Here is an 18,393-nt window from a genome sequence, read left to right as displayed (position 1 = left end):
GATCGACTGTGTCAAAAGCAGAGGACAGGTCAAGAAGGAGGAGGATGGAGAACTGTCTGTTAGCTTTGGCTGTGAGTAAGTCATTAGTAATTTTTGTCAGGGCAGTTTCAGTGGAGTGGTTGGGGCGGATGCCAGATTGGAGGTTGTCAAGGAGAGAGTTAGATGAGAGGTGGGAGGAAATTTGAGCATGGACATGCTGCTCAAGGAGTTCTGAAGCAAACGGGAGCAATGATATGGGGCGGTAGCTGGGCATAGCAGTTGGGTCAAGGTTAGATTTTTTGAGGATGGGTGTGATGGTGGCATGTTTGAAGGCAGAGGGGAAGGTGCCAGAAGATAGTGATAGGTTGAAGAGATGGGTTAGGGCTGGAATGAGCATGTTAGTGAGGTTGGGGAGCAAGTGGGAGGGGATGGGGTCAAGTGCACAGGTGGTGACATGTGATTTGGAGAAGAGGCGAGTAATCTCTCCTTCAGTGATGTTGGAGAGGGAGGTTATTAGGGAAGGGCAGAGGTCTGGTATATGGAGTGGTTGGGGACGTGGAACAGTTAGGGTTTGCCTTGTTTGATCGATCTTGTTTTTGAAGTAGGTGACAAAGTCCTCGGAGGAGATGAGGGGAGTTGGGGGTGGCAGTGGTGGGCGGAGGAGAGAGTTAAATGTGCTGAACAGTTGTTTTGGGTTGTAGGATAGTGAAGATACAAGGTTAGTGAAATAGGTCTGTTTAGCGGAGGTGAGGGCTAATTTGAAGTCAAATGTAGCTTGTTTGAAAGCAGTGAAGTCATCTGGCAGGCGTGTTTTCTTCCAACGTCGCTCTGCAACCCTGGAAGTTTTTTTGTGAGATTGTTATGCCAAGGTTGCCTATTGGTTCATCACACTCTGCCAATGCATGAGAGGGGCGACTGAGTCTATGGCTGATGTGAGAGTGGAGTTATAGAACACGGTGGCGCTGTCCGTGTTGTGGAGTGAAGATATGGAGGACAGGGGTAGGAGAGAGTCTGAGAGTCTGTGAATGTCTAGATGTGCGAGGTTTCTGCGTGGATGTGGTAATGGCTAGACATGGGGGGCGGGTGAGGAGGACAAGGATGAGAAGGTGAGTAGATGGTAGTCAGATAGGGGGAAGGGAGGGCCTCTCACAGTTTACTAATTCTCCTACGCATGAGGACGGGAATACTCTGGACCTGGTTTTCTCCCGTCCCGGATCGCTGCATGACTTGACTAACTCCCCTCTCCCGCTTTCGGACCACAACCTTCTTTCCTTCTCTGTCAAGAATTGTCTCCTCACTCGGGACACCCCCACTTACCACACTTATCGGAATACACGTTCCATTAATACCCAGCAGCTTATGGACAATCTCCACACATCTTTAGCCCCCATCTCCTCCCTCTCCTGTCCAGACTTAGCATTGTCACACTTCAATAATACACTGAAGAATGCCCTAGATGAAGCAGCACCTTCTACACGCAGAAAGACCCGACACAGACAACGGCAGCCCTGGCACACTATGCAAACACGCTTTCTTCAGCATTGTTCAAGGTGTGCAGAGCGGCAGTGGAGAAAGTCTCTCTTAGCAGAAGACTTCATCCACTATAAGTTCATGCTCAAAACCTATAACTCTGCCCTTTATGTGGCCAAACAATCCTACTTCACCACCCTCATCACCTCACTATCCAACAACCCAAAACAACTTTTTGAAACCTTAAACTCCGTCCTGAAACCTAAAGTACAGGCCCCCATCACCAATCTCAGTGGTGAGGATCTGGCCACTTACTTCCTAGAAAAAATCAACCACATCCATCAGGATATCTCAGCGCAATCTCCTCAGTGCCTGGATCCCCTTCCCTGCCGCACCTCAAGCTCACTAGACATCTTTGAGCCTGTTTCAGAAGAAGAAGTTTCCAAGCTCCTTGCTTCTGCTCGGCCTACAACCTGCAACATTGACCCCATTCCTTCACCTCTCCTGCAGTCTCTCTCACCAGTGGTGACCACTCACCTGACTAAAATATTTAACTTCTCTTTTTCTTCAGGTATCTTTCCCTCCTCATTTAAACATGCCATCATAACCCCTTTACTTAAAAAGCCATCCCTGGACCAGAACTGCACTGCTAACTACAGACCTGTATCTAACCTTTCCTTCATCTCTAAACTCCTGGAACGCTTGGTCCACTCCCATCTAATCCGCTATCTCTCGGATAACTCTCTTCTCGACCCCTTACAATCTGGTTTCCGCTCTTTACACTCCACTGAAACTGCCCTCACTAAAGTCTCTAATGACCTACTAACAGCTAAATCCAAAGGTCATTGCTCTCTGCTGATTCTCCTGGATCTCTCTGCCACATTTGACACTGTGGATCACCAGCTCCTTCTCACTATGCTCCGCTCCATAGGCCTCAAGGACACAGCCCTCTCCTGGTTCTCATCCTACCTCTCTGACCGCTCCTTCACTGTACCTTTTGCCGGCTCCTCTTCCTCTCCTCGTCCCCTTACTATCGGGGTTCCGCAGGGCTCAGTCCTAGGCCCCCTCCTCTTCTCTCTATACACGGCCCCTATTGGACAAACAATCAGCAGATTTGGGTTCCAGTATCATCTCTATGCTGATGACACCCAATTATACACTTCTTCCCATGTCATCACCCCTACCCTAATTCAAAATACCAAGGATTGTCTGTCTGCTGTCTCTAACATCATGTCCTCCCTCTATCTGAAACTAAATCTCTCCAAAACTGAACTTCTTGTGTTTCTCCCTTCTACTAACCTCTCTCTACCCAACATTGAAATTACCCTGGAGGGTTCAACCATAACTCCCAAGCAGCATGCCCGCTGTCTTGGGGTCATATTCGACACCGAACTTTCCTTTACTCCCTATATCCGATCACTCACTCGCTCTTGTCACCGGCATCTTAAAAACATCTCCAGAATCTGACCTTTTCTCACCTTTGAAACTGCTAAGACTCTTACTGTCGCTCTTATTCATTCTCGTCTGGACTACTGCAACTCTCTTCTGATCGGTCTCCCTCTTAACAAACTTTCTCCTCTCCAATCCATCTTCAATGCGGCAGCCAGGGTCATATTTCTGTCCAGCTGCTTCACCGATGCCTCCATCTTGTGCCAGTCATTACACTGGCTACCCATTCGCTACAGGGTCCAGTATAAACTCATCTCTCTCACCCACAAAGCCCTCCACAGTTCTGCACCGCCTTATATCTCATCTCTCATCTCTGTCTATCGCCCTACACGTGCCCTCCATTCTACAAATGACCTAAGGCTAACATCCCCCGTAATCCGAACCTCACACCTCCATCTACAAGACTTCTTTCGTGCTGCGCCAGCTCTCTGGAATGCACTTCCCCAGACAATCAGACTGATACCTAGCCCCAACCAATTCAAGCGCGCTCTAAAAACCCATCTCTTCAAACAAGCCTACCACATCAACTACTCAGTAAACTAACTTTGCCCTGTTCCCTCCTTCCAAATATTATTCTAAATCTGCACCCTACTATTCATCTGTCTCCACACCCTCCATGCACATGATAACTGCAATTGATACTTGACTATTGCACTTAACCACACGGGCTGATGACCGGATCATGCAGCTTTGTATGAAAATCCCTATGTATTATAATTGCCAGACCTGAAATAACAATCACTTTTCACCTATTGTGTCCCCCCATTTCCTTGTAGATTGTAAGCTCGCGAGCAGGGACCTCACTCCTAATGTCACTGTTTAAATTATCTTAACTTGTATTGAATTTGTCTGTATATGTATGTCCCCACTTAATTGTAAAGTGCTGCGGAATATGTTGGCGCTATATAAATAAAAATAATTATTATTATAAGGGAGAGGTTGCGAGATTAGATAAGGAACAGAGGCGGGTGAAGATGAGGTCTAGTGTATGTCCGTCTGTGTGGGTGGCTGCGGAGGACCACTGGGTGAGTCCAAAGGATGAAGTAAGGGCCAGTAGCTTGGAGGCTGCTGGCTGGCGGTGGTCAGTAGGGATATTAAAGTCACCCATGATGATGGTGGGGATGTCAGTGGAGAGAAAGTGAAGGAGCCAGGTTATCTGATAGATCACAGGCTTTCCATTCGTCAACTTTCAGAAGATTGGGAGGGAGGTGACAGATAAATGGCCCTTGCCTACTTAAGTCCACAGAACTGCAAACAGATGGATGTGAGCTCTTGTGTTCCATTCCACACTCCTGTGAGAATATTGAGGTTTTTATGAACAGCATAGACATGACAGATATGAGCTACATATTTTCGGAGTCATGATGAAGTGTCAAACGTAACCCATTGTCTTACATCATTGGGCGGTGGCGGTAACACTTTCAAATTAATATCGGGGAGATGGGTGATGCTATCCATGCAATGTTTCCTTTCTATAGAAAGGTAAAATAGTGATAAGAAACATGACGGTAATATCTCCTGCCTGGGACCTCCAGAGGTGATGATATCGTGGAATTTGGGAAACCCATAGTTTGTTTAAGACTAGTGTTCACCACTGCTCGATACTCGATCGAGCATTGCAGTGCTTGGGTACTCTCATTTCTCAATCGAGTATCGAAGGTATTGAGTGCCATCCTGTTTGGCACCTGTTAAGATAGCCAAAAAACAAGCGGTGAGTGCCTGTCATACACGCTAATGCTGTAGCCATGTTGAATTCTGGCATTACTGAAATTGGCCAGCCAATGAGGTCTTATACAAGACCCGGTGACACAATGCTCGGCACACTGTCCTCAGAAAGCAGTTCAGGGAGAGTTGTTATAGGAGGGAGAGCGTAATTTAGAGCAGTTGTATAGTCAGGGTTTATTGCCTTAGAGTCCTTCTATAGGTGTTTTGCTGCTGCAATCTAAAAATAACAGTCCTTTTCAGGGCTAAATTTTCAGGGATAGTTTTGGATTAAAGGCATCAAGGTAATGTTTTATATTGCTATTGTAATACTTATATACCACTGCTGCATCGTTCGAAGAAAAGTCCTTTTCAGGGCTAAATATTTTCCTTTCTGTAGCAAAACTGCTGTCACCTGCTATCAGTGGACGGATAGTTTTGGATTAGAGACATCAAGGCTGGGTTTAATATTGCTATTGCCATTAAAAGAAAAATCCATTTCAGGGCTAAATATTTTATTTTCCTTATTTATACCGGAAAGTTTGCAGGCATATACAGCTAATTTAAAATGTACTATGTGTAAACAGGTACAAACGAAAAAGCAAAGTAAGTTCTGTAAGGACCAGTTTGAATGCAATATAAAGGAATTCATTACGTGCTCTACTAAAGGGGTCATATACGCTTTAATGTGCCCTTGCAAAAAGGTGTATATAGGGCGCACAAAAAGACCTCTAAAAGTAAGGATTAGTGAGCACATCCAAAATATAAAGAAGAAATTTATGGGACATCCCCTTTCAAAGCACTTTGCTGATTATCATAATGGATCTATAGATGGCACGGAGGTTACAGGCATTGAGAAAATAACCCCTCATTGGAGGGGCGGTAATTTTATTAAAACCATGTCACGAGGGGAGACAAGATGGATTTTTCAACCTGAACACTGTCATCCCTAACGGACTAAACAGCGGGGTGGAACTTTTTGGATTTCAATAATGAGATTGGGCGGATGGCAGCTATAAGGACGGCTAGTATGGGGTAGGGCCCATTCCTGAGGAAGGAGACAGACGTCTCCGAAACGCGTTGATCTTCTGTGGTCCCTACTGCCATCCGTAGCGCACTTTTCACTCACGTGGGCGGTCACATTACTCACACCGGCACGCAGGTCCTTTCCCAGCGCCGACTTCACTATACGCATTCAGAAGGACAATCACCTGCATGCACGAGTCTTCACCGCCATAAGTGTGAGCTCAGGGCAACGGCAAGCTGCCATCGGCCGGGGCAGCTGCCGCATGTGAGCGGAATTGGATATCATCTTCTTCAGAGTAACGTCACCAGCCGTGGCTGGTGAATACAGCCTGCAACCAAGTACTTCACTCATTGCGGAGGAATACTGTCTACAACTACAACTCTGCACCTGACATCCTGAACGCTTTGGGGTAAGATTTCCACTGCTATTGAAATGTTTTTCAAAACTCTATCCATTTCACAGTCACCTTTTCAAATCAATCAGGAGGTGTGTTCTATGGACATTTAGATATTGCAGACGGCATTCAGTGCAGGCATTTATTCATTTAATTATTTTACCCATTTACACTTTCTCCTTAGGGTTTTACTAGCGCGAATAGGGTATATATTTTATTACCCACTTTTTATATTTATTCCTAATTTAAAATGTGCAAGGAGTGCGGTAAGGTATGTGGAAGTGGACATGCTGCTGATGGTGCATGCAGAGGCTGAAGCAAACACGCTCATCTATGAGACCTATATTCCAGTCCCACTTTTGCAGGGGTAGTGGGATACCACTCTTGAAGCCAGAACAGTGTGAACCGATGGATTTTTGGAGGGCATGTAACACTGCCAGTATGTTTTCTAGAATCAGCTTGTCTTCCACATGGCCCAGTCGCTCTCGCCAAAAATCTGGACCACATAATCTTTACCCTAATACTCTTTTTTCCCACCATGGCGATTCCCAGGAGACAAGTGACCCCACACTCGGACACTCAGAGGAGCTCTTTACATTTCCATTTATTGCTTCTGGCCTCTTGCCCTGCACATTTCAAGAGGGACTTGAGGAGCTTGTGTGTAGCTATGTCTAAATATTTGAGCAGTCACAGTAAGAAGACGACAGCAATTAGTGTCTCAAGAGGTAGATGATGATGAGACACAGTTGCCAACAGGTGATGTTGTTTAGTCAACAAGTCAGAAAGACCAGAGTATGGAAGTGGAAGACAAGGTGGCAGACGATGAAGTCACTGACCCAACCTAGGTAGATGCCATCCAAAGCGAGGCCAGCATCATAGAGGGAGGAACATCTGCAGCATCCTTATGGCCAGGAAAGCTGCTTTGCCCTGATGAGACACTGGGCGAAAATTGTGGAGGCCGGGACCGAGTCAGACCCTTAGATGGCACATGTGCTATCCATGCCGAGGATTGCGGGCCCTAGTTCCATCAGGGTTTCCTCCAACTCCTACACCCTCTCCTCCTCATCTTCCATCTCTGAATCGTCATCACTGAGCATGTCGTTCATATCAGTTGCAAGCTTGAAGCACTGCAGCACTGCTTCGGCAAAGCGGCAACAGGCTCTGTTGAAACGTCATCGCAGGTCCTGTACACTCACTGCATTCTTAGGAACGGAGGCTGCCGGTTGCACCGCTAGGTCCAGGGTCCGTCGGAGGGGTGAGTATATCCATATTTTTTATTTTTATTCTTTATTTTTTACATAAATATGGATCCCAGGGCCTGAAGGAGAGTCTCCTCTCCTCCAGACCCTGGGAACCATACACTGGGAACTTCCGATTCCGATATCACAAAAATATCGGAACTCGGTATCGGAATTCCGATACAGCGAATATCGGCCGATACCCGATATTTGCAGTATCGGAATGCTCAACTCTAGTGACCATGTGTATGTGTGGAACTGAACATTACTTTGGCAAGACTTTGTGCCCATCAGTATTCTGGTCAGCCTCAGCACAAAACACCCTACGATTGGGCATGAATGTTTGACATGTGTGAGGTTCTGCAGAATTTTGAGGAATCAACCAAGATGTGAGCAGCGATGACACCATAATCAGCATAGCCATCCTGCTTCTGTGTCTACTCAAACACTTGCTGCTCACAATTAAAGAGGAAGCGTTGCATGTGAACCAGGTTGAGATGGAGGAAGAAAGTACACAGGGTGATACTATCCAGGCCAGCCTCATCTCATCTTTTAAGCATGGATTGGGTGATAATGAGGAGGCTGAGGAAGAGCAGGAGATGATTGGCTGTGCTACTGAGGGTACAACAGGTGAAAATGGCCAGCAGGAACTTGGTGGTGATCCATGCTCTGCACATGTCTACTGAGAATTGGATTTTTAACACGTCTGGTTGGGTGAGTTGAAGAAATTCTAGTATTTACTACAGTACCCACACCACCTTTATCCCATTTGTTTAGTGTGGATAGGCTGAAGAGGAGAGAGAGGAGGCAATGAAGAGGAGATGGGAAGTATTCCTCCTTGTGGAAGTCTCGCACACATGGCTTACTTTATGTCCTGTTGCCTTTCCCATGACCCTCATGTTATACACATTTTGGCAAATACTGATTACTGGTTGCTCATCCTTCTCGACCCACATTACAAAGAGAAATTTACATCTCTCCTTCGTGCGGGGGAGAGGTCTTGAAAAATGGTGCAATGCCAGAAGACCCTAGTCAAAAATTAGTAAAATAAATTCCCATCTGACTACGCTGGTGAGAGAAGTCATAGAGCCTTGGGCAACCAAGGAGGAGAGACAAGGGAGGCACACAGCAGGTCCAACAGAGACAGGGAAGAACTGTCAAAGATCTGGGACAGTTATATTAGACCCTCCCAGCACCCAAGCCCTGATGCGTGGGGTAGTTTCACAAGGAGGAAAATGTTTTTGAAGATGGTGAAGGATTTCCTAGCTAACAGTAATAGCATCCTCGATGATTCCTCTGTGCCGTACTACTATTGGGTTTCTAAGCTGGAAAACATAGCACAAACTCTCCATCTACTCCTTAGAGGTCCTGGCCTGCCTTGTCGCTAGTGTTTTGTCAGATAGGGTTTTTAGTGCCACAATGGGCATAATAACTGATAGCCCCATCCGCCTGCAAAATGAAAATGCAAACAGGCTGACTCTTGTTGAAATGAACAAGGTCTGGATTGGCCCAGACTTCTCAACCCCATAGGAGGACAACAGCGGAATATAAAGACAATTCAAATATAGGGTCATCAGGCAGCCCTCACTCAAAATCTTTACGGGGTCATCAGGCAGCCCTCACTAAAATACTTTATAGAGTCATCTGGTAGCCCTTACTTAAAATTTTTAGAGGCCATCAGGCGGACCACATTCAAAATCATTGGAGGGTCATCAGGCCGCCCTCACTCAACACATTTTTACAGTTATCAGGTGGCTTTCACTCGAAACCTTTATAGGGTCATCAAGGCATCCTTAACAAACTTTAGAGGGTCATCGGGCAGCCCTCACTCCAAATCTTTAGAGGTTCATCAGGTGGCCCTCAATCAAAATCTTTACAAGGTCATCTGGCAGCCCTCACTCAAAATCTTTACAAGGTCATCAGGTGGCCCTCACTCAAAATCTTTACAGGGTCATCTGGCAGCCCTCACTCAAAATCTTTAGAGGATCATATTGGCAGCCCTCACTGAAAAATTTGATAGGGTCATCAGGAGGCCCTCGCTCTTAATTTTTCCAGGGTATGTATGATGCCCTCCTTCATTAATTTTTACAGGATGTATATGAGGCCTACCTCTACAATTCTCTGGCATATTTATATGTAAACCCCACAGGGGTAAATGTTTTTCAGCTCTTGCACTTAGTGCATAGGCTTTACCAGTCTAGGAGTCCCACTCCTTAAAAATGGGAAAAAATGGTTTCTGAGGCCATCTTCTACATGTCTTCCGGGATGCATTACAGTGCCCCCTTCTAATTTTTGGAAGCCTTTGCACTTAGTGCATATGCTTTATGAGTCTAAGAGTCCTATCACCTTACAATTTTAACAGAATGTGTATGATGCCCTTCTTTATGTCTAATACAGGGAGTATCTAAGTCCCTCTTTCTTCTAAATTTTGTCAGTTCTAGCATTGTCCACATAGGCTTTGTGAATCCTTCCTTTTTAAATTAAAGAGGATGTGTCTGACCATGTCACACACACCACATGCCCAGTTAGTAAAATGTTAAAATTACATTTACCGTTGATGACGGGTGCATGTTGTTTTATTTCCCCCTCTGCTATGTCATCTACTGTAGTCATAGGCGGATGGGAAATGTGGTGAGAGATGGTCCTGCTATCAAGAGATGGAGGAGGTGGTGATTTTTTTGATTTTTTTATTTTTTTGCTATTTTTAATTTTGATTTATATACAAGTTATTATACAGGAAATAATGTTTCCTAACATTTTTTCCTGTAAAATCCATTTTCTCTTCAGTTTTGTATGTTTTATTGTCAGTCCATAAAAGTGGAGAAATACATTGACAACATTGTTCCAGACCAGACATCTACCCCATGCTGTTCCCATGCATTTCAGCGATTTTCCTGCCCCCTCTCCCTCCTATTTTTTTTTCCCGAAAAATACTCGAGTTTCCCATTGACTTCCATTATATTCATTACTCGAGTCGAGCCTGTCTGAGCATCCGACCAGCTCGATTCGAGTACTGAGCACTTGAGCATTTCAGTGCTCAATCATCGCTATTAAAGACTGAGCCACATCCCATGACCAGCGATGTTATGAGTCACCTGAAGGGAGGTATGTCTGTGTAGCTTGTGTTAATAAAAGCAAATGCAAAATTATAATATTTGTCAGTACTGTGAGATCGATTTAACAGTACTTCTGTCCATTTCCAAAAACAAAGAGTTCCCCTTCATTAAAAGTCAGAGCCAACAGTGAAACATCAGATTTAGTACATTTCTTCTGTTTACCCTTTTTATTTTAAGTAATTGTACATACTGTATTGTTTTGTCCTCTTTGTTAACCCCTTTACCCCAAGGGTGGTTTGCACGTTAATGACCGGGCCATTTTTTACAATTCTGACCACTGTCCTTTTATGAAGTTATAACTCTGTAACGCTTCAACGGATCCTGATGATTCTGACATTGTTATCTCATGACATATAGTACTTCTTGAAAGTGGTAAAATTTCTTTGATATTACCTGCGTTTATTTGTGAAAAAAAACGGAAATTTGGAGAAAATTTTGAAAATTTCGCAATTTTCCAACTTTGAATTTTTAAGCCTCTAAATCACAGAGATATATCACACACAATACTTAACAAGTAACATTTCCCACATGTCTACTTTACATCAGCACAATTTTGGAACCAACATTTTTTTCTGTTAGGGAGTTATAAGGGTTAAAAGTTGACCAGCAATTTCTCATTTTTACAACACCATTTTTTTTAGGGACCACATCACATATGAGGTCACTTTGAGAGGTCTATATGATAGAAAATACCCAAGTGTGACACTATTCTAAAAACTGCACCCCTCAAGGTGCTCAAAACTACATTCAAAAAGTTTATTAACCCTTCAGGTGTTTCACAGGAATTTTTGGAATGTTTAACAAAAAATTAACATTTAACTTTTCTTCACATAAAATTTACTTCAGCTCCATTTTGTTTTATTTTACCAAGGGTAACAGGAGAAATTGGACTCTAAAAGTTGTTGTGCAATTTGTCCTGAGTACGATGATACCCCATATATGGGGGTAAACCACTGTTTGGGCGCATGGCAGAGCTCGGAAGGGAAGCAGCGCTGTTTGACTTTTCAATGCAAAATTGACTGGAATTGAGATAGGACGCGATGTCGCGTTTGGAGAGCCCCTGATGTACCTAAACAGAGGAAACCCCCAATTCTAACTGAAACCCTAACCCAAACACACCCCTAACTCTAATCTCAACCCTAACCATAACCATAACCACACCCCTAACCCGAACACGCCCCTAACCCTAATCCCACCCACACCCCTACCTCCAACACACCCCTAACCCTAATTCCAACCATAACCCTAACCACACCCCTAACCCTGACACACCCCTAATCCCAATCGTAAATGTAATCCAAACCCTATTCCTAACTTTAGCCCCATCCCTAACTTTAGCCCCAACCCTAACCCTAACTTTAGCCCTAACCCTAACTTTAGCCCCAACCCTAACCTTAGCCCCAACCCTAACTTTAGCCCCAACCCTAACCCTAACTTTAGCCCCCACCCTAACCCTAATGGGAAAATGAAAATAAATTAAAAAAAATTATTTTATTATTTTTCCCTAACTAAGGGGGTGATGAAGAGGGTTTGATTTACTATTTATAGCGGGGTTTTTAGCAGATTTTTATGATTGGCAGCTGTCACACACTGAAAGACGCTTTTTATTGCAAAAAATTGTTTTTGCGTCTCCACATTTTGAGAGCTATAATTTTTCCATATTTTGGTCCACAGAGTCATGTGAGGTCTTGTTTTTTGCAGGATGAGTTGGCGTTTTTATTGGTTCCATTTTTGGGCATGTGACATCTTTTGATCGCTTTTTATTCCGATTTTTGTGAGGCAGAATGACCAAAAACCAGCAATTCATGAATATGTTTTTTTTTGGGGGGGGGCGTTTATACCGTTCCACACTTGGTAAAATTGATAAAGCAGTTTTATTTTTCGGGTCAGTACGATTACAGCGATACCTGATTTATATCATTTTTTATGTTTTGGCACTTTTTGTATGATAAAAACTATTTTATATAAAAAATAATTATGTTTGCATCACTTTATTATGAGGACTAAAACTTTTTTATTTTTTTGCTGATGACGCTGAATGGCAGCTCGTTTTTTGCGGGACAAGATGATGTTTTCAGCGGTACCACTTTTTAATATCCCTCTTTTTCATCACATGTTATTCCACATTTTGTTGGGCGGCATGATAATAAAGAATTGTTTTTTGCCTCGTTTTTTTTTTTACGGTGTTCACTGAAGGGGTTAAGTAGTGCGACAGTTTTATAGGTCGGGTTGTTACGGACGCGGCGATACTAAATATATGTACTTTTATTGTTTTTTTATTTAGATAAAGAAATGTATTTATTGGAACAATATTATTGACAGATCGCTGATCTGACACTTTGCTGTGCACTGTCAGATCAGCGATCTGACAGGCACTGCTGGAGGCTTGCCGGCCCCTGCTCTCAGCAGATGCTTGCAAGCCACCTCCTTGCAGGACCCGTAAGGAGCCCTGCGGCCATTTTGGATCTGGGGCCTGCAGGAAGGAGGAGGTAGGAGACCCTCGGAGCAACGTGATCACATCGCGTTGCTCTGAGGGTCTCAGGGAAGCATGAAGGGAGCCCCCTCCCTGTGCGATGCTTCCCTATGTCACCGGAAGGCTGTGATCATGTTTGATCAGGGTGTTTCGGGGGTTAATGTGCCAGGAGCGGTCCGTGACCGCTCCTGGCACATAGTGCCAGATGTCAGCTGTGATAGTCAGCTGACACCCGACCCCGACCGGCCGCGCTCCCCCCGTGAGCGTGGCTGATCGGTGATGACGTACTATCCCGTCGGTGGTCATACGGGCCCATACCACCTCGACGGGATAGTACGTCATATGTCAGAAAAGGGTTAAATCTTTGTATATTTTTATGAACACTACCTACTTTTTGTATTAAATATTTTAAATGTAATATCTTTATTCTTCTAGCTCTATAAACTGCACCCATGAAGCAATACGCTTTCTGTAACGGGTGTTCAATCAGCCTGTAGAAACAATTTGTGGTGGCAGGTAGTTCCTAGTTTGTTATTGTGGGCTGTGATCATGTAGAGGTGAGGGAACGACAACGCCAGGCAGAACTCAAATACAATACAGTAGACAAGGAGGCAGAAACAAAACACCGACTTTATTGAAATACAGAGGATTATATGCCAGAAAATAAAACTAACAGTAATTGTAATGATAACAGCAATAATAGATACAGGGATAGCTGGAGCGTGTCACACAAGCTGCGCTCCAGCTATGGCAATGCAAAGTTCAATACAAACAGTATAAACAATTTCTACAAACTACTCTCTTCTAACTTTCTAACTGGCTTCCGATAATCGGGCTGTGCTGGTACAGCACTCTAGCTAAAGAACCCTGCTCAACACCCTAACACAGTTGAACACTTGTGTCTCACTAACAGTGTTGAAGCTTGAAAGAAAGTTTGGTAGCTGCTGCTTGGTCCTGATGTAGTGGAGCCGAGTTTGTTGTGTTGAGCTCTTCCTTGAGGTTAACTGATCCGTCTTCTTCCGGATCTGGGCAAGTCTCGTTCCCAGTGTCAATGTTGAGAGACTACTGGTACCACAGCATTGTAATTTCCCTCAGGTTACAGGTGCTCCAGAAGAACTTTCCTGGCTGTGAGATGAGACTCTTTCCTTCGGACACCTGTTGATTGATCCTGTGGTAACCAGGCATTATCTTCTCCCTTGAAGCGGTTAGTTCATTTACCAGACTCTCATTGTAAGGACACAGTTATAGTCCTGCCTTTCTCTCACAAGGCTCCCTCTCTACTTCCTGACCCAACACACTTCCTGCTTCTTTTCCAAAACCAACACACAGCAAGCTGCAGGGGAGAAAGGACTAGTCCAGTTGCACACAAATCAGAGGGGATTATTGTTTCTTAAAGTCACAGTGTCATTCAGTTCTTAGCAAGGGCTGACCCCCTACATCCCTCTCCTCTTAGGCTATTTTCACACTAGCGTCGTACGACGCACATCACAATGCGACGTACTGATGCATGCAGTGGAAAAAAACACAACGGGGGCAGCGGTTTTTCAACGCATCCGCTGCCCTATTGTGATGTCCGGGGAGGCGGGGGCGGACATGACGACGCAAAAAAAGTTACATGTAACGTTTTTTGTGCCGACGGTCCCCCACAACATGACGCATCCGTCACACGACGGATGCAACGTGTGGCAATCCGTCGCAATGAGTCGGTAATGCAAGTGTATGGAGAAAAAACTCATCCTGCAGGCAATTTTGCAGGATGCGTTTTTTATCCAAAATGACGCATTATGCGTGCGTCGTACGACGCTAATGTGAAAGCAGCCTTAAAGGCGGCCATCCTCGGGATTGCTATATAGACCAGGGAGAAGGATAAGAGATTATATGCAGCTGTTTACACAGCAGTGCAACGTTGCCCACAATACATACAGGTGGACTAAATTAACTGATCAGCATCACACTTTTTTGGTGGAACCAGTGCATTAGTCCTACTGAATCTCCAGAGGTCTTGACTATACTTAATGGGAGCAGTAACGGTAGGACTGTCCTCTTCAACAGAAAGATCAGACAGAGCCTGATGTTCCTCTTCTCTGCAAACTGGCAATGGTTCTGTGCCAGGAATGTCAGCATCCACGGACTGGGGACCTTCAGTATCAGGAATGGTCCACCAGTCTTCAATAGAGTCACTATCATGGAAAGTCAGCTTTGATGATGAAACAGGAGGAGCTGCTCTCGGGACAGATGTGGGATTTTCAAACTGGCATGGCTATATCATATTCTTGTGTAGAGTTCTTGGATTGGATTCCTCATTTTCAGCTTATACTTCTTAAATCGGGCCATTGGGGTACACTCTCTTGATCACTTTGTATGGCTGTACCTCCCAATGTTTACTCAGGTTGCCTTTAGAAATCTTTCCTGTACCAGCACCCGGTCTCCAGGCTTCCTGAATTGGATGTCGGCTGCTACATGTTTCCTCTTGTAACCGCTGGCCTGATAGCTGGTGGATGGTCTGCAGCCACCAACGATGTTCTTTCACCCATGATATAGTAGATCATTCATATAGATCCTCTGGCTGTTCCAGATTTAGTTCAACGATTTTTCGGCCAGCTCTACCAAACATTAGCAAGTAGGTGGTATAACCCCTGGTGGTATGGACTCGATTGCTACTCAGGCACATAGTCTTTCTCTAATGTTCTCAACATTTGAAGAAGAGTTAGGTTAAAGTGCTCACAGGCCCCATTCCTTTGGAGATGATATGGAGTTGTCCTGGATATTTCGATGCCATACAGTTGGTACAGTTCCTCCGACCATCACTTTACCCTGAAAATAAGCTCCTTTGTCAAAGTGGATACGCTTCGGACACCTGTATACCTGAATGAAATCTTGACAGACATCTTGAGTAGTTGACTAAGGAGTCTAGTCCTGAGTTGGGGTGACCACTGCAAATTTGGAGAAATGGTCAATCAGGACCAGGTAGTACTGTGAACCTGTAGCAAATTGTCCCACGAGGAGGTACTCTATCATTAAAACTTCAAGCGGTTCTTTGGTCTGTATGGTTGCCCCTTGTTCTGTGCTTTTGGAGAGGTCACACACTCTGCACTGTCAGCAAACTTCCTCAATTGTGGCCTCCAGCTGTGGGCAATGTATATAACACTGCAGCCACTGGTAGGTCTTTCCCGGTCCGAAGTGGGCTCCGAACTCATGAACTTCTTTGACAATTTCTCATGCCATGCTTCCGGAGATTAATACTTGCCACCTTGCCTCTAAGTCAGCAGGTTGTTGCTACTTGCGACAGATAGAATGGCTCCTCAAACTTTCAATCTATCCCACTGATGCAGCGCGGACTTCATCTAGGCATCTAGGTCAGCACTTTCTTCCTTGTAGGGTACTTTTTGCTGGGCTACCCAGCCTTCCATTTGCTGCAACCCTGCATCTTCATCTTGTACTCAACTCTTTTCTTTGTTATTTCTCCATAGTGACTTGAGTAGAGAGCGGACCATTCCACTTGACTGTGCCACTACTGCCAGGGGTGTAAATTTGCAGAAGTCCGGAATTTCCTCTTCTTCCAGGTGTTCATCGAGGGGCCTTTTTGGACTTTCGAGGGTTACCCTTGACAGTCCATCAGCATTGGTGTTCTCCGTGGCAGAGATGTCTGTACCCTCAGACTGCACATTTGAGGGTACAGACATCAGAGCAAAAGCCAGCAGCGAAGAGCTGTAGCGAGCTTTCATCAAACTAGATACCAAACCATGCAACTGCAATTGCAACGATTCAAGATTATGGTATTCTTTAGCCAGATCCTGAATCATATGCATCAGAGTCACCACCTGAACATAAAATGTGTTAACTGGATACATAGTGGCAAAAAAGAAAAAATGTAACAGCCAGTCGTAATGTGACACTAAGTCACTTCTCACGGACAAGCCTTGAGATGGGGAAGTCAAGGAGTCCAAGGTCAAATGCCAGGAGAGTATGTCAAAGACAAAAGGGATAAAACAAAGAGTGAAAGGCAAAGTCCGGGGTCAGGTAACAAAGGTCAGAGTATGTCAAAGTCAAAAGGGGTAATTCAGGCGAGTACTCAAAAAATGAATTCCGAGGTCTGGCGGCAAAGATCAGAGTATAAGAACACAGAGCACAGGTGAGCGTAATTACTTCCTTTGAGATGCTGTTGTTTATCAGTTAAGACCCTAGTTTCCCTCATCTGTTTCCCGGATTCTACACCTCTAAAGTTCAACATGAATCTGATTTGCAGAATATCAAGTTGCTCATCTCTAAAACTTACTTGTTGTGTCTTCTGTGAAACAAGAAAAGAAGGGATTTCTACATATCCCCCAGTTATAAATCAAAAACAATTGGGAAAAAGAATTAAAGCCAGCTGAGTGCGTGGCATCTTAGAGGAAATAGGTGGCATGTAATGCCATCTGCCGGTAACTCCCGACAATGTTAGGACATAACCTCGTCCTTATTAGGCTTCTTGAGTCAAACCAGCACAAATTCTTCTCCATTCATTTATCCATCAGCCGCAGTTACAAATAATCACAAGAGGCTCCGGCTGTAGAAAACGAGTGCCGTCTAACTGGACATGACAGAGCAACAAAGGATAAACAACAAACAGATGGAAAATGCAGCCCTCAGATTACAACAACATGATACGGAAAATGCATTGGATACAGATTCATGTAATTGAATAAACAGATTGTATCAAGGAGAACCCTGGAATGTGCATGTCATGTCCTGGCAGTAGCAAACGTGCAGGAACACAACCTCACCGCCATGTAAGGTTCAGGTAAGCCGAGTCTTGATGAGAAGGTTAAGATGGGAAATTGTCATGATATAAGATCAATACTCATAGGTGAGAGACTGACAATTGTGATCCCTGCCGATCTGCTCAACCTCCACCAAAGAGGTTTTCCTCTATTTTAAGATTTATTGTCAATGTGTCCCTTGATGGTCTCAGCTGTCAAATTGGTCTTTTACAGCCTATGTCCAGGTGGCAACTGTACAGAACAGAAAGTATGATTCATATTATTAAGCTTACTGGTCAGTGTGAAAATTGGTATATATTTTTATTTATTTATGTTTGTATAGATAGTGATATGCAACACTGAAAAAATTGTTAACAAAATTTTTTTTTAAAAAAACTTGATTTAAACAATAGGTAATTTTCTAACGATACATTCCCTTCAAATCAGAATTTCTGATTTGCAACTCTTTTTTTTTTCTTCCCAGACAAGCCCCTATTGGAGTAAGGAGATAGCACTTGCCTGTCCAATTGTATTCTGGCTGAAATAAATCTTCATTTTACATTAGACGTTTCCTCTAATATTGTCTCGGACACCGGTGTAAGAGAGCTGTGTGCGCTGCATGAAGCTGCTCTGAATGAGTCCAGGAAAAATACTGGCAAGACACAAAGTAATTAATACACACAATTCATCTTTAGGCCTTGTGTCCTCTCTTACGCGGACTCTGGACTCAGATTACTGGAGAATTTAATGAGGATGAAACTCGATCACTGGATATAGAGAGAACATTCATTCTCATGTTCGAGGATA

Source organism: Ranitomeya variabilis, chromosome 2, assembly GCF_051348905.1.
Source record: "Ranitomeya variabilis isolate aRanVar5 chromosome 2, aRanVar5.hap1, whole genome shotgun sequence".
Classification (NCBI taxonomy): domain Eukaryota; kingdom Metazoa; phylum Chordata; class Amphibia; order Anura; family Dendrobatidae; genus Ranitomeya; species Ranitomeya variabilis.
This window is presented reverse-complemented; position numbering follows the sequence as displayed.